The following is a 17,493-nucleotide window of genomic DNA, read 5'->3' as shown; positions in this document are numbered from 1 at the left end:
GTTGTAGTAGTAGAAGTAGTAGTAGTGGTGGTAGTAGTAGTAGTAGTAGTAGTAGTAGTAGTAGTAGTAGTAGTAGTAGTAGTAGTAGTAATAGTAGTAGTAATAGTAGTAGTAGTAGTAGTAGTAGTAGTAGTAGTAGTAGTAGTAGTAGTAGTAGTTGTTGTTGTAGTAGTGGTAGTAGTAGTAGTAGTAGTAGTAGTAGTAGTAGTAGTAGTAGTAGTAGTAGTAGTAGTAGTAGTAGTAGTAGTAGTAGTAGTAGAAGTAGTTGTTGTAGTAGTGGAGTAGTAGTAGTAGTAGTAGTAGTAGTAGTAGTAGTAGTAGTAGTAGTAGTAGTAGTAGTAGTAGTAGTAGTAGTAGTAGTAGTAGTAGTAGTAGTAGTAGTAGTAGTAGTAGTAGTATAGTAGTAGTAGTAGTATAGTAAGTAGTAGTAGTAGTAGTAGTAGTAGTAGTAGTAGTAGTAGTAGTAGTAGTAGTAGCATAGTAGTAGTAATAATAATAGTAGTAGTAGTAGTAAGTCTCGCTTTCTGAGAATTGTGTGATTCAGTCATGGTCGATAAGTATAGCTGCTCTCTCCATCCATGTTGTTAATTGTTTCCATTGGTCACGGTCCTGGGCCAGAGTTTTGAGGCTGTCAAGATCTTGTTGTGACTTTACTACGGAGGGCACTGCAGTATTTCTTAGTTGGAAAAAGAAATGTAATATCGCCTCACTGGCTTGATTATTTCGTCCTACGTGTTGCTGTTGGCCATACGCTATCCAACAATTCAAACAAAACGCACTTTTTGGAACATTTTTAAAAAATCCGGACATAAGACAGGTTAGTGGTGGTGAATTTACATATACGTCCTTCTGTCAGTGTAAGTACATGCTTAGTTCCGCTCCATTTGGCCTACATGCCTGGACCGTAGCCATCGTTAACTTATAGATAGTATGCGCTTGGCTAAGAAGCTCATAACATTCCCATCCGGAAGTATAACGGACCAACACACACAACTGTGTGTATCCATGAACGTTTATAGTCAGGTTAATACAGTTCAGTGAGCATTACTCATAAACGCGGATGGCAAAAAACAATAACAAAGACATGAGTGACTTCATCTGCATACTATCTATAGATAGAATGCGCTTGGCCAAGGAGTTCACAACATTGCCATCCGGAAGTATAACGGACCAAAACACAAACTCTGTGTAACCATGAACTTTTATAGTCTGGTTAATACAGTGTAGTGAGAACAACTCACAAACGCGGATGGCAAAAACAATAACAAAGGCCTGAGTGACGTCATCTTCGAACAATCTATAGATAGTTCGAAGATGACGTCACTCAGGTCTTTGTTATTGTTTTTTGCCATCCGCGTTTATGAGTAATGCTCACGAAACTGTTTTAACCCGACTATAAACAGCCAGGGACTCCTTTTAAAGTGCTTTGAAAACATTTAGTGGATATTGCACTATATAAAAGCTCAATTTAAAATTCTAATTTAAATGTTATTGACTCGGAAGGACTAGATGCGTTTTACTCTGATTTTTAAAGTGACAGAACTAGAAAAGAATTTTTTTTTTTTTGCTTTTTTTTGTTGTCAAAGTAAATCAATGCAAAAAAATATAGAGAATTCCATAAGGATTACATTGCTTCTTTATTGCAAAGTATGCAAGGGGCATAATCATTACGAATACTCTTCAGCCTATACACAAAAGAGTAAAACATGGATTGTCTCCCTTAGATTAATGACGTGAGCATTCCCTTTTCGGGAGCTCAATCACGAATCAAACAGTTTATAAAGGGGAAAAAAACTATGCAGGGGTATGTTTATGTCAATATTATTGAATGCAAGATTGATCAGATGGATACAATTTTCTTAACCGTCGTCTAAAGAAAGCGAATTGTGATCGATCGATTCAAAAAGGCATAATTGAGCTTTTATATAGCGCAATATCCACTAAACGTGCTCAAAACGCTTTCAACAAGTGGGTGGAGCAGCACTTCTGTTGATAATAAATAGAAATGAGTAGGCACGTGCCGGAAGACAAATAGAGAAAAAAATTTCGCGTCGATGGGGCCTCGAACCCGCGACAGTAGAGCCGTGGTCTCCCCGGCCAGGCGGAGTTGTCGTACCAGTACGTTCGCGGGTTCGAGCCTCCATCGCCAAGAATTTTTTTTTACGAAATCCATCGTCCAACACCTTCACACATTTGTCAATAGATGTCTTCTCAAAATCTTGAAGATAAAATAAATAAATATGGCTGCGAAGTCGCTATGGACGCTTGCCGTGAATGTGTGCATCACTTCGATTTTGTCAGTCCGTTTCTATTATCCAGTTAGTAATCTGCCTCCATAAATCTCTTGTCTAGCGCAAGTGTTCTTAGCTTCATAATGTCATCATGTGTGTTAAGGTGCTAAGGCAGTTGGGTGTTTCCTTGTGTTGTTGAAATCAATTCTTCGGTTGTTGTTTCTAAATGTAAATGGACTGACAAAATTTGAAACGAAGAAGTGTGGAGAAGAGCAGGACAAGAAGTCGTTCAAAGGCAATAGGCTTTAACAGTCGTGACGTCACTTCCCTCATAATGGCGCAGAGTAACTTACTAACTGGTTCTAAACTATCGGAACAATGGCGGTCGCCCTTCTGAAATACTTCCCCGACCAGCATAAAAGTCTATCCAGAGGAGAAAAAACCCATTATATATCTGATCATGTTTTGCCGTTTATACATTCTGATCACATAACATGTGAAAAAGTTTTAGCGAGCCAGCATGAAGAATAAGAAGTATCGATTTTCTTTGTTTAGAACCAAGCTGCTCGTTGCTGGGCGGACGTGACGTCAGACTATTGAATCCAATTAAACAAAAGAAAATGGAGATGGATAGGACACACACATTGAGGACACCAAAGGACAATATCACACAAGGACAGCCTTAAAATGTAATACATCCAGAGAGAGAGGGAAAAAAAGAAGACCAAGGTCAATCTGGAGGAGAGACCTTCTGGTAGAGTTGTAGAGGTCTGGGATGCCCTGGCAGGAGATGGGAAGACTGGTGGTCAACGACAGAAGAGGATGGAAAAGTCTCATCGGTGGTACATACCCACTGTGGGGTGAGGACTGGCCAACGACAGAAGAGGGTGGAAAAGTTTCATCGGTGGTCCATACCCACTACGGGATGAAGACTGGCCAACGACAGAACAAGATGGAAAAGTTTCATCGGTGGTCCATACCCACTGTGGGATGAGGACTGGCCAACGACAGAAGAGGATGGAAAAGTCTCATCGGTGGTACATACCCACAGTGGGATGAGGACTGGCCAACGACAGAACAGGGTGGAAAAGTCTCATCGGTGGTCCATACCCACTGTGGGATGAGGACTGGCCAACGGCAGAAGAGGGTGGAAAAGTTTCATCGGTGGTCCAACCCACTACGGGATGAGGACTGACCAACAGCAACACTTAACATTTAGGACATGACGCCTATTAGGCGATGTTACATTTTTTGGGGGACAGATACAACGCTGTTAACGGTCAGGGACTCATTTTACACCTGCGTACGGTGAGAGAATGTGAGTAAAGAGTCTTTTCCAAGTACTCAACTATGCGCCGAGCGAGGCTCGAACCCAAGACCTTCGGATGTCACAAAACCGCATAACAGCACACAATAGGCCTATAAATCGGCTATGTGGTCTAGTGGTATGACACTCGCTTTCGGATCGGAAGGTCCTGAGTTCGAGACTCGCTCGACGCATAGCTAAGTGCTTGTAAAAGGCTCTTTACTTAAGTTCTTTCACCGTACTCAGGTGTAAAATGAGTACCTGTCTATTAATAGCGTTGTCTCTGTCGGGAAAAAAATTGTAATATCGCCTGACAGGCGTCATGTCTCGTTCTACATGTTAAATGCTGTTGGTTAGGGACCCCTTGTAAAGCGCATAACGTGGATATTGCGCTATATAAAAAAACCTCAAGTCAGACTTGATCCTGGCTTATGTTGGGTGAAACGGAGAATCGCAAATTCAAGTTCAAGTTCAAGGTCTTTATCTGCAAAAGGGGGATTACCCATCACTGCAGATTTCATACAATTATGTGGTGAATTTCTCCATTATTGTGTTATTGCGTTGAAAAATAAATGTTTATAGTTGACCAAATTTGTAGTTGTTTGGTAATATCTAGGATTTCTTGTTCGAGAGTGTTCCATTCCTTGATGGTTCTTGGGAAGAAACTGTTTTTATAATGTGTTTTGATTCTGTGTGTTGGAATTGTCAAATTACTGCTATGATAATTCCTTGTGAATGTACAGTGTAATTTTTAAAAATATTGTGGTAGAGTTACTGCTGTTTTGATGGAATGTACTGTTCTGTACAGAAGTTGGAGGCTTTCTCATTCCGCCTACTCTCCAATTTTTTCACTTGCAACAATTTCAGGGTTTCAGTAACGTATTATGGCTCGCGCAAGTAATGTGTCCTTGCTGATAAGGATCCCACAGTGTGCACGTAAATCCCAATGAGGGTCTGACTAAAGTATTGTATTCGTGTTCATTGAGTATATCAAATTCATGGAAAAGCGATATTTACTGGTCTTTTATTTCTACTTCAATAGGGATGAAAAGTGTGCTGTCAAAAATCTGGTTCCTATTTCCCTGGAAGTGTTAAATCGGATCCGTGGCATTGAATACATACTTTGTGTAATTGACTTCTAGTGTCAGAGTGATTGTGTCTTGTTTTCTAGTCTGAATATATGCTGGTCGCCAATAAAGATCATCCATCCTCTCTCTTGTACGTCCCTACTCCGAAGAATCTGCCTTTACATCCTAATACTAAAATAGTTATGCCACCTTATGTTTCAATATGAAGATCACAGGGGAAAAACGATCAAAGTCACATTTTTCAACTTTTGAGAAAATCAAAATTAAAGTTTGGAAACCCATTTGAAAACGCCACATGATAATATGAATTGAACTGAATGTGAATTACTAAACGTATATATTTTGACCACAAGTCAGATGCATGTAAAAACAAGCTCTTGGGTGATTTTAAAACCAAATTATTGTGACATTAGAACAGTAAGTGTCTTTCTGACTTTGATCGATTTTCTCCTGTGGCCTTCATATGTAATCTATTCATTATTAGTCCTCCGAAGGACTGGTTTCATAGACACTACCAAGATTTAGGAACCAAAAGATTAGCGAGTTTGACGTCACGACTTTTCTTTCCTATCATTTACTTAAACGAGAAAAACGAGTTTCTATAATGCATGTACTCAATGCCGCATATAACCTATAAATGAATAAATTAATATTAAATAATATATGAAAGAATAGAATAGATTCTCTCACCGTGGCCAAGAAGAGCTGTGAAAACCAGCAGGATTCCAAACGCTAAAAGCATCTGCATCTTGGTATCTTCTTTTTTATCTTGTCTCCGATAAAAGTATCTCTAGAAACAGGAGAGTAGACGAATTCTTTCTGCTAGGGGATCGTTTGTATTAATAGAGACAAGTCCCTTCTACTTATACCATTCAGTCATGGCGATATGATGACTCAAGCTGTATCCAACTCTTGAAAAAACAAGCATTAAAAATTTTAGCCAGAAAAGGGTCATCAAAAATAGAGATTGATTAAAATGACCCTCATCTTGTAAAAAAATCTCAAACCTGGGACTTCCGAGAATATGTGAGTATTTCCAAGATAAATGTCATTTTAATCATCGATATATTATGAAAGACGCGATGTCTGGCCAAAATTCAAAATACGCGTTTTGTTCATGGTAAAACATGAAATGTCATACTTAATGTCTCCAAATGGCTTTACAACATTTCAAATTGTACATCATTGCATACATTGCAAAGCTCATCATCATCATCATCATCATCATCATCATCATCATCATCATCATCATCATCATCATCATCTTCATCATCATTTATACAAATTGTATCGTGAATTTTGAACGATGCCTTTGAAAAGGGCCTTAAAACTTTTACTGACGAAAACTTATTGCCGAAGTGCCAATCAAAGAAATAATAATTTAAAAAATAATAAAAAATTGATGAACATTAGTGGCTATTTCGTTAGATTTTTAATAGTTAAAATTAAGCCAAACTGAATTCGTACCTACCAAACAGCGTTTTGAAATTTTAAATTAAATTTTTTTATTAAAAATGCCAAACTTGAAACTGAGAGAAATAAAAGGTAAGGAACAATGCCATATGAAAACAGAGAATAAAAATATCATTGTGTCAGAGGCCCAAACCCGGGATTCGACTGATACGACACCAACCGTCTGGCTGAGAGATAAAGAGATAAAGAGAGAAAGAGAGAGAGAGAGAGAGATAGAGATAGGGGGAGGGTGAGAAATAGGGAGAGAGGTCATAGTGAGAGAGATAGTGATAGAGACAATAGTAGAAGAGAGTGAAAAAAAGATTGAGAGTTGAGAGAGCGTGAGAGACAGTGCAAGAGAGAGTTAAATCGGGAGAGAGGGTGAGAGAGGGAGAGAGTGGGTGAGAGAGAGAGAGAGAGAGAGAGAGAGAGAGAGAGAGAGAGAGAGAGAGAGAGAGCTCCATCGTATCAAAACGGCATTATGTCGGGATGAACTACCTGTTGGAACTTGAATTTTGAACATAAAGAGCATAATTGGCTCAAATTTTTTAACGTTATGGTAGAATTTAAATATACAATTTATTACATGGTGGAGAATCAATATAAAATTTATTACATGGTGGAGAATTAATTTACAATTTATTACTTGATGGAGAATCAATGTACAATTTATTACATTGTGGAGAACCATTATACAATTTCTTTCATGGTGGATATTCAATATAAAATTTATTAATTGGTGGAAAATCAATGGACTATATATTCCATAGTGGATAATCAATTTACAATGTGTTCCATGATAAAGAATCAATATAAAATTTAATATGTGATGGACAAAATATACAATATATTTATTGGTGGGAAATCAATACAATTTATTACTTGGTGAAGAATCTATGCAATTTATTATATGGTGGAGAATCAACATGCAAGTTATTACAATGTGGAGAATCAATATACAGTTTATTACATGCTGGATGAACAATATATAATTTAATTGTGGTGGACAATGCATATACAATTTTTTACATGACGGAAAAACAATATACAATTTATTCTATGATGGAGAAACAAAATGCAGTTTATTATGTGGTAGAGAATCAATATACAATTTATTAAATGGTGGAAATTCAATACACACTTTATTACACGTTGGAGAACCATTATATAATTTATTACATTGCGGAGAACAATTTTACGATTTTTTTACATTGTGTAAAACCAATATACAATTTAGTACATGGGGACATCCAATATAGAATTTATTTCATTCAAGGAAGACAAATGGGCATATAATAAGAAGAAGACGATGGAGGTGGATTGGACACACCCTTAGAAAGAATGACTCCACTATAACAAAGAAAGTATTGGACTGGAACCCTCAGGGCAGAGGATCAAGGGGAAGGCCACGAGGAACATGGAGAAGAATTAAAGAAGCTGATATACAGAGAAGTGGTAAGACCTGGAATGAGATAAAAAAGTTAGCTCAGGGTAGAGAAGGATGGAAACTGTTTGTCTGTGGCCTATACCCTGACCCAGGGTGAAAAAGGCAATGATGATGATGATGATGAATTTTATTTACTTTTTGTTACAGTTTATGAAGCTATATTACATTCCAACTCCTCTGTGACAGATTTTAACTTAATTCAATCTTTTAACTCTTTCACTGCCGACTCTGGATAAACTCGTATTTTTAATAGAGCCTGAAGAGTCGTCATTTAAATACCGATCAATTTCAATCAACCTCCTCTTGGCAGAAGCTATCAAACCTGAGTCATAGTCATAGTCATTTAAATCGATCAAGATTTCAAGGACGACTTTTCTGATCAACTTTTTAAAGACAAGCTTTTCCAGACTCCGGTAGTTAAGTGGTTAAATTTAAACTAGAAATGTACGTTAAAGCGCCAGAGACAATACCAGGTTGACAACGTTGGTTGAAAAACAAAGAAAAAAGTATAATTACCACGATTGCAACACACAGACTGTAAGATAAAGGTGAGCTCAATTTTCCACTTCATCCATGCAATTGCTCACAGTTTGACATTTCCAACGTTGTCTTAATGAGAATATAAATAACAGAAATCCGAATGAAGATGAGAGTAATATTATTATTATTATTATTATTATTATTATTATTATTATTATTATTATTATTATTATTATTATTATTATTATTATTATTATTATTATTATTATTATTATTATCTTTATTATTATTATTATTATTATTATTATTATTATTATTATTATTATTATTATTATCATTATTATTATTATCAAAATTATTATTATTTTTATTATTGTTATTTTTATTATTAGCAGTAGTAGTAGTAGTGGTAGTAGTAGTAGTAGTAGTAGTAGTAGTAGTAGTAGTAGTAGTAGTAGTAGTAGTAGTAGTAGTAGTAATAGTAGTAGTAGTGGTAGTAACAGGTGTAGTAGTAGTAGTAATAGTAGTAGTAGTAGTAGTAGTAGTTGTTGTAGTAGTAGTAGTAGTAGTAGTAGTAGTAGTAGTAGTAGTAGTAGTAGTAGTAGTAGTAGTAGTAGTTGTTGTTGTTGTTGTTGTTGTTGTTGTAGTGGCAGCATCATTTTGGTCGTTGTCAGGCTTTGATGTTTTTTCGTGCGGCGATGTGGTCTAGTGTTATGACACTAGCCTCCGTATTGGAGGGTCCTGGATTCGAGTCCATTTCTGAGCGGTGCATAGTTAACTCTAAAAAAAATGCCATAGACGTTCCGTCTATCTGCCGGTGTAATCACTGTCTGGCGAAATAGGACCGTGTGTGGCCAAAATCACCTCCGCTCCTACCAGTCGACCGCGGGCGGCAGATTTTCTCTTTACTTTTGGCCTTATTCCCCTCCAGAAGCACAGGCCATCAACAAAGCTCCACTTATTTCTGTCCTGTGCCATCGCTTCCAACCTCTCCACCTTTGTCCCGAACGCTGAGTATCTGCTTCTACTTCCCTTCACCGGGTGTGATCTTTGGTCGGCCCTTCTTTCGTTTGCCCTGTGGATTCCAGGTCATGGCTTGCCAAGTGATGCTTGTTGTCGGTTTTATAAGAGTGTGACCGACCCATGTCCATTTTCTCTTTAATATTTCTTTTTCACTTGGCTGTCAGTTATTTTTCTGTCACAGATTCGATGCTGCAAATTTTTTCTGGCCAAATTATTTTCAAAATCTTTCGCAGAACATTATTTCAAGGTTTAGACTTTATTTATAAATGTTTTGGTCCTCCTCCATGTTTCCGAGCCGTACATCACAACTGCTTTAACATTGTATTTAACACACGGACTTTTGTGCAAGTTGTAATAATGTTAGATTTTCAAAAGTTTTCAAAATGTTAAAAGCGGCCCTTGCTTTTTTCACACATGATCGATGACTCGGAGCTAATGATTTAGATGTTCGACCATGTTGTCTCGTGATATGACACTCGCCTTCTGATCGGAAGGTCCAGGGTACGAGTTTCACTTTGGGCGGCGCATAATTGTGTCATTGGAAGAAAGTCTCTTTACTCACAGTTTCTTACCATACTCAGGTGTAAAATGAGTACCTGGTAGTTCACAGCGTTGTCTCTTGCGTAAATAAAATGTAATATCGCCTAACAGGCGTCATGTCTCGTCATACATGTTAAGTGTGGCTGTTGGCTAGAAACTCCTTGTAAGGCGCTTTGCGCATGTTTAGTGGATTATGCGCTATATAAATGCTCCAGATTGCTTTTAAATAAACCATAATATAACTTATTTACTTATCCGAACCAGCGGTTAGCTGAGCTCTTGCCCTTTGGTATCTAAATTTGGTATCTTCTAACTGATGCTTGGATTTGATGGGAGGAATGTACCTCTTGGGTCCCTAACAGGTTGACATTCAAGCAACATTGGGGTGTTGACATAATATAGGAAACAGGAAGATGACGTGATTATCGCATTTTTACTTAAATGTCTGATGGGTCTGATGGAGAAGAAAAGTCTGATGTAAAATCTGGTTCCTATCTTAGTGAAAGTATAAATTCGACAATGAATATTCACAAACTCGTTCAACACATTAATTCTCCCACTCACAAGAAAGGTCACACTTTAGATTGGATTGTAACTGACCAAACTACTTCACTCAACAAAATACATGTAACAGACAAATGTATCTCTGACCATTCTGCCATCATTTTCGATGTGGATGCAGTAAAATTCAAACAAAAAAAAAAAGAACAATCGTATCAAGAGATGAATAGACGTTGAAATTTTCAGCAAATAGCTAATAAATATAATTCCAAAATGCATAGTCAACAAAGACAAGATCAGTTCTTACAACACTAAGCTGAGAAATCTCTATAACAATCTTGTCCCCATTAAGACGCACATCGTCACAAATAGAAAATCTGTTCCATGGATGAACAGAGATATTTAAAAGGTAAAAACTGAGCGCCGTCGTGCTGAAAAAAATGTCTAAAATCATTCTTGACAGTCCACAAAGAAATTTATCAAAATCAAAACAAAAACGTAAAAGATAAGATCAAAGAAGCAAAGTCGTCTTATTCCAACGCCTTGATCAACGACAGTCGCACTTCAAAGGCGTTATTCTCCATCCTCACCTCATTGCCCGGATAGTCTACACAAATTCCTAATCCACATATCCTACGTCGGTTCCAGCGGGGGAGATTCCTGAACTATTCGGAAATATCTTTCGGGAAAAGATAACTTAAATTAGAAAGAAACTAGATAGCAATTCATACGGAACACCCGATTTTAAGACATTTCAATACAATGTCTTGTTTTCTTTATTGACTGCTGTTACGGAGGATGATGTCATAGGAATAATCAAATCGTCATCTCCAAAGAAATGCTTGACCCAATACCAAAATAGTTACTCATTTTTCATATTATATAAATCGACATCCTTTTACTCTGTTTTACTTCAATCATAAACGAATCTCTGTCTACAGGAATTCTACCACATTCTTTTACGCATGCAATTGTGATCCCTTTCCTAAAAAAAAAGCAAATCTATACCCTGAAGTGCTGAAACATGTTTTTCCCATTTACAATTTATTCTTCTGTCTAAAATATTTGAAAAAATTGTTGCTAGGCGACTTAAAAGCATTTTCTTATATATAATCTTTACGGACCTTATCTATCTGCCACATCTCAATACCGAAAGCGCCCTATTTAAAAATGATTATATTCAAAGTTCAAAAACGTGTATTTTAGGCAATTGCCAATGTAACTCATACAAGAATATATGTTCATCAACAAATCAAATAAGTAAAATCAATAATAAAGCAAGACAAACAACGAAAATAATAATGATAATAACAGTAATAATAATAATAATAATAATAATAATAATAATAATAATAATAATAATAATAATAATAATAATAATAATAACAATAATAATAAAAATGACAATAATAATAATAATAATAATAATAATAATAATAATAATAATAATAATAATAATAATGATAATAATAATAATAATAATAATAATAATAATAATAATAATAATAATAATAATAATAATAATAATAATAATAATAATAATAATAATAATAATGATAATAATAAAAATAATGATAATTATAATGGTGGTAATAATTATGTAAAATCATTTAAAGATATAATTAATAGTTTAGTTATTTAATAGATTTTTAGACCTTGGTACAACTCAAATAATTCACGTCTTATTGATCAACATAAGATATGACATGACGACAATGATTTTTTACACTGTACAATGAGATTTGTTTACATAAGATTTATATCACCATGGAATATTCTTACAGCAAGAGTAATATTATTGCCGCTACAACTACTACCACAACTGCTACCACCAGTACAACTACTACTACTACTACTACTACTACTACTACTACCACCACCACTACTACCACTAACACCACTACAACCACCACTACTATTACGTCTACTACATCTACAACTACTACCTTATGACCTTCTTTGTGTTGCTAATGCTGGAAAAATCTCCATCTTAGAGCTGTTGACACCATATATCACTCGTCATAAATGGGCATGGGGTAAAAGTAATCCGGGAAAACCACGGATATAGTCGGTGTTAGGGTTGAGTGAGTTAACCCTCTCCTTACCAACTACAGATGACAATCGTCCTATACACCTTTTTAAGATGAAAGTTAGCCGTTGCTATGGAAATGACGACATATTGGAAAATAAATAACAAACATTTAAAAAGCAAAGCCTTTTTTGTTTATCAACCGATTGCCATAATATATTTGCGACAGGTATGCAAAAGGAAAAGAAAGAGACTCTAAAAGCCCGATTTAAAAAAAAATTAGAATCTTTAAATATTAAGGTCAAACTTATTACTCGATTATTCCCCTTGAAAAAGGTTACATAATTGCAAATTACTCATAAAATAATTTGTTTTAAAAATCCGGCTTCTAGAGGACCTGTGTATTTGTATAACACTCATTTGTAGAAAGTTTGAAGAAGATTGAGGGAGGAGGTAGGTTTTTAGTGACAAAAATTGTAGTTTTGAGAAAAACGCATTATAAAGTCAAAGTAAACTAGTTTGGGGAAAAACTCTCCTCATGCAGACTTCTCGCTCTCTGATTGGATTGTGACCACATGACATAATTAAGAACAAAGTGATTGGTTGTTGAAGATAGAGGAGAGTTTTTACTTTTCATTGATATATTTTTGCCTTTACTTATGCGCCTAGAGCTTTATTGTATAGAGGAGTGGGCGCAATATTAATAAATTTCATTATTATTATTATTATTATTATTATTATTATTATTATTATTATTATTATTATTATTATTATTATTATTATTATTATTACTTAGTTATAAAGACGATTTGATATCCTTTCATGAAATCAGTTATTCCTTTCCACTGAAACTAAAAACGGGCATGGATTTACACCATACCATGGGTCACAAAATATGCTATTTTGAGGAGAGAAAAAAAACTGAAAATGAAGTTCTCATGCAAATTTTTATGCAGACAAATGGTCACATGACAACATTCAACCAAAATCTAATATTAGTGAACAATTCTAATGTCGCCCCCCCCCCCCCCCCCCCCCCCCCCCCCACTTAAATCAACATTACAACGGTGGGTAATATAATATATCGAATTACAGGTGTCAGATGGCCCGTCTTGGGTGGCATTTAATATAATATTTGGGTGTGCAGGCGACATTTGACAAGTATCAGTTGTTGCAAGGATTTGTTTGATTGTATGTGTGACGATCACCCTGACATCAAACTTTTCCCCGTTCCCTTCTCTCATTCCATCTTATATGTCTCCATTCTATCAAGTCTCTTTCCCTTAAATTCTATTTATCAACAATCCCCTCTTATATGTCTCCATTCTATATTATTTATCAACAATCCCCTCTTATCTGTCTCCATTCTATATTATTTATCAACAATCCCCTCTTAGCTGTCTCCATTCTATATTATTTATCAACAATCCCCTCTTATCTGTCTCCATTCTATATTATTTATCAACAATCCCTTCTGATCTGGCCCCATTCTATATTATTTTTCAACAATCCCCTCTTATCTGTCTCCATTCTATATTATTTACCAACAATCCCCTCTTATCCGTCTCCATTCTATATTATTTATCAACAATCCCCTCTTATCTGTCCCCATTCTATATTATTTACCAACAATCTCCTCTTATCTGTCTCCATTCTATATTATTTACCAACAATCCCCTCTTATCTGTCTCCATTCTATACTATTTACCAACAATCCCCTCTTATCCGTCTCCATTCTGTACTATTTACCAACAATCCCCTCTTATCTGTCTCCATTCTATACTATTTACCAACAATCCCCTCTTATCCGTCTCCATTCTATATTATTTACCAACAATCCCCTCTTATCCGTCTCCATTCTATATTATTTACCAACAATCCCCTCTTATCCGTCTCCATTCTATATTATTTATCAACAATCCCCTCTTATCCGTCTCCATTCTATACTATTTACCAACAATCCCCTCTTATCTGTCTCCATTCTATATTATTTACCAACAATCCCCTCTTATCCGTCTCCATTCTATATTATTTATCAACAATCAATATAATCTGGTTAATACTTAATACAGTTTAGTGAGAATTACTGATAAACATGGATGGCAAAAAAATCGACAACAAAGACCTGAGTGACGTCAACTTCGTTCTATCTATAAACGTTCAAGGTTACACATAGTTTTATGCCTTGGTACGATATTTCCGGCTGGTGAATGTTGTGAGTGTTTTTGGCTAAGCGCATAGCATCAATAGAAATACATTGTTGTTGTTGGAATAACCAATGCTTCATCCATAGTGCACGCCTCAAAATCACCTGCTAAAAGCCACAAAGAACGGTGAGGAGTTGAACTCGATACCTTTCTGGGAATGAAGCAAAGAACATACAGCTAGCTATGCCACGCTTTCCTTTTTAGGCCTTTTATTTAACCGTACAAATAAACCGCTGTGAGGGGGGGGGGGGGGGGGGCGGGGTTGACGGAAGGAGTCGTGTGTTTCAAACTTATATTACACTTTTCATTTTATTTAAATAAGCTTTTTTATAGAGCAATATCCACTAAACGTGCTCAAAGCGCTTTACAATGGGTCCCTGTCCAACAGCAACATCTAAAATATAAAACGAGACATGAAGCCTTTTTGTCGATCTAACGTATTTTTTTCGGACAGAAACAAAACTGTTTACGGCCAGGGGTATTCTTTTTATTCATGAGTATATTGAGGAATGGGAGTAAATAACCTTTTCCAAGGATTCACCTATGAGACGCTCTGAGCGGGACTCAAATCCATGACTTTCCGATCAAAGGCGAGTGTCATCGTAGCCATCGTTAAGTTATAGCCTGACCGTGACCAAAAAAATGACGTCAAAATGCCAGTCTTTGGCCACAAAAGAAAACAAATCGTGAGTTGTATTCAAAAGTTCAACCAATAGGACCACTTGTTTCCATGAGATCTACTAACGACAACTCACTAGGCGGTGCAAAAAAAAAATAATGACGTCAAAATACCAGTCTTTTTGGGTTTCAGTGTCAGACTATAACTTAACGATGGCTGCACTGTCATACATTATAGCCGCATCTGGTCGTAGCCATCGTAAACTTCTCGCCAGACACTGACCAAAAAATGACGTCAAAAGACAAACAAATACGATTCAATAGTCTGATGTGACGTCCGCCCAGCAACGAGCAGCTTGGTTCTCAAAATAAAGAAAACCGGTACTTTTTATTCGTCATGCTGGCTAGAACTTTTTCAAATGTCTTGAGTTCAGAATGTATAAAAGTCAAATCATGATCAGATTTATAATATTTTTCTCCTCTGGATACACGTTTTTGCTCGTCGGAGAATTTCACTATTTCATTAGGGCGTCCGCCATTGTCCCGATAGTTTAGAACCAGTTACTAAGTTACGATGCGCCATTACGAGGGAAATGACGTCATGACTGTTGAAGCCTATTGTGAGTGTATTCAATAGGTCAAACCAATGAAATAACCTGTTTCTTTGAGCTCTACTTACGACAAATCACCAGACGCTGCATAGACTTTAAACAAATGACGTCAACCTATAAGTCCTGGTCGGTTCTAGTCTCAGGCCACTAGTTAACAATGGATACGATCTGGTGGTACCATCATCATCCATCGTGGCTTGTGCTCTTGAGCGCATAAAATCTGTGTTGCTTTTAAAATCACATTTGGCCATTCTTGGGTTATTTAAATAAGTCATTCTTTGTCTTCCTCTAGCTCTCTTTCCTTCGATCATCCCAGATGTTACCAACTTTTCTTTTCCGCCTCTTCTCCACACATGTCCCAGAAACCGTAACTGCCTCTTTCTGACGGTATCAATCAATACTCTTCCCTTTCTCACCTTCTCCAACCTTCTGGTGGTACACTCCAATCTAAAATACCAGGCAGACGAGATGGGGTGCCAATTCCATCTTATCAAACAATCTTGTCACTTACAAAATCGGTTAATATCCCAAAATGAGTGTTGATTCATCAGCCTACTTCTGCCACAGAGTAATAGGCACATTAATAACACATACGGTAATTAATTGACGCTAGTACGTTAAAGCTAATTAACAGATACACATCTATAACACAGTGTGTCCATCAAATTGTCCCCTGATTTCAAAGACATATTCTTCCTTAAACCATTATAGATATTTACAAAAAATAATAAACAGAAATGAATAACAGCTTACAAAAGAGAACAAAAATAACAAAACACGGAACGTTTCGGGCTCAAAACCCTTCTTCAGCCAACACCAAAAGACAATAAAGACATAAATACGTTACTAAATTCCATATAGACGACAGAGAAAATTGGTAGGTCTTCTCTTGTAGAAAAATCGTGGAAAGTAAATAAAAAATAAAGTGTTCGAACGCTTTACTTTCCAATTTACTTTCCAAGATTTTTCTACAAGAGAAAATCTACCAATAGGGAATGAGATTAGCGGAAGAGTAGCGTCCCTTGATTGGACGTCACCCATAGTCTGTGACGTCACCGGCGGAAAAGTTATTAGAGAGAGGACGTCATGTTGGTTGTGCGCATGCGTCTCTCATCCTCTGTTTATGTCTTATTTTTTTTTTGGTGTTGTTGGAAGAAGAAGGATTTGAAAACAGGGAAAGACTTAATGGACACCACGTACGTTAAATTCTACTTAAACTTCATTTGCATTCGTATTTGTATTCATAGCACTTAACATTGGCTGTTCTCATAAACTGACCTGAACTATGGGCTTGATATAACGTTGTTGTTGTGGGCATTATCTAATGTGAACTAGTCCTTCAAAACGGTACTATAGATAGTATGCGCTTGGCTCAGAAGCTCACAACATTGCCATCCGGAAGTATAAAAGGACCAACACACAAAATTGTGTGTACCCATGAACGTTTATAGTCAGGTTAATACAGTTCAGTGAGCATTACTCATAAACGCGGATGGCAAAAAACAATAACAAAGACCTGAGTGACGTCATCTTCGAACTATCTATAGATAGTATGCGCTTGGCTAAGAAGCTCATAACATTGCCATCCGGAAGTATAACGGACCAACACACAAAACTGTGTGTATTCATGAACGTTTATAGTCAGGTTAATACAGTTCAGTGAGCATTACTCATAAACGCGGATGGCAAAAAACAATAACAAAGACTTGAGTGACGTAATCTTCGAACTATCTATAGCGGGTAACTGGTTAATGATACCAAAAAAAAAAAGGGGGGGGGGGAATCTTTATAGCCCAGTTGGTAGAGCGCCTGCATCACACGTCAAGAGACCAAGTTGGAAAGCGGGTGCAGTCGAGATTTTTTTCTGACCCCTCTATCCACTCAGCTGTGGTTGGGTATCCCATGGAGCCTGAGTTTATCCCGGTTATTATACGGTGAAACGGGCAATAGCAATTGCTTG

General features: G+C 36.5%; 1 long non-coding RNA gene across 1 annotated transcript in view; it reads right to left on the bottom strand.

Annotated features, from left to right (window-relative positions):
* LOC144959441 (uncharacterized) overlaps positions 1-5,448 on the bottom strand; it is a 27,527-nt gene extending 22,079 nt beyond the window's left edge. The window contains exon 1 of the long non-coding RNA XR_013642625.1: positions 5,316-5,448. This is a non-coding gene — a long non-coding RNA (uncharacterized LOC144959441). The remainder of the gene's footprint in view (positions 1-5,315) is intronic.
* Between the last annotated feature and the right edge of the window lie 12,045 nt (positions 5,449-17,493).

This window comes from Berghia stephanieae, chromosome 14 (genome assembly GCF_034508935.2).
Source record: "Berghia stephanieae isolate SIO BIC M18660-M18661 chromosome 14, UCSD_Bste_1.3, whole genome shotgun sequence".
Lineage (NCBI taxonomy): Eukaryota > Metazoa > Mollusca > Gastropoda > Nudibranchia > Aeolidiidae > Berghia > Berghia stephanieae.
Note: the sequence above shows the minus strand (reverse complement) of the source record. Positions and strands in the feature narration are given on the sequence as shown.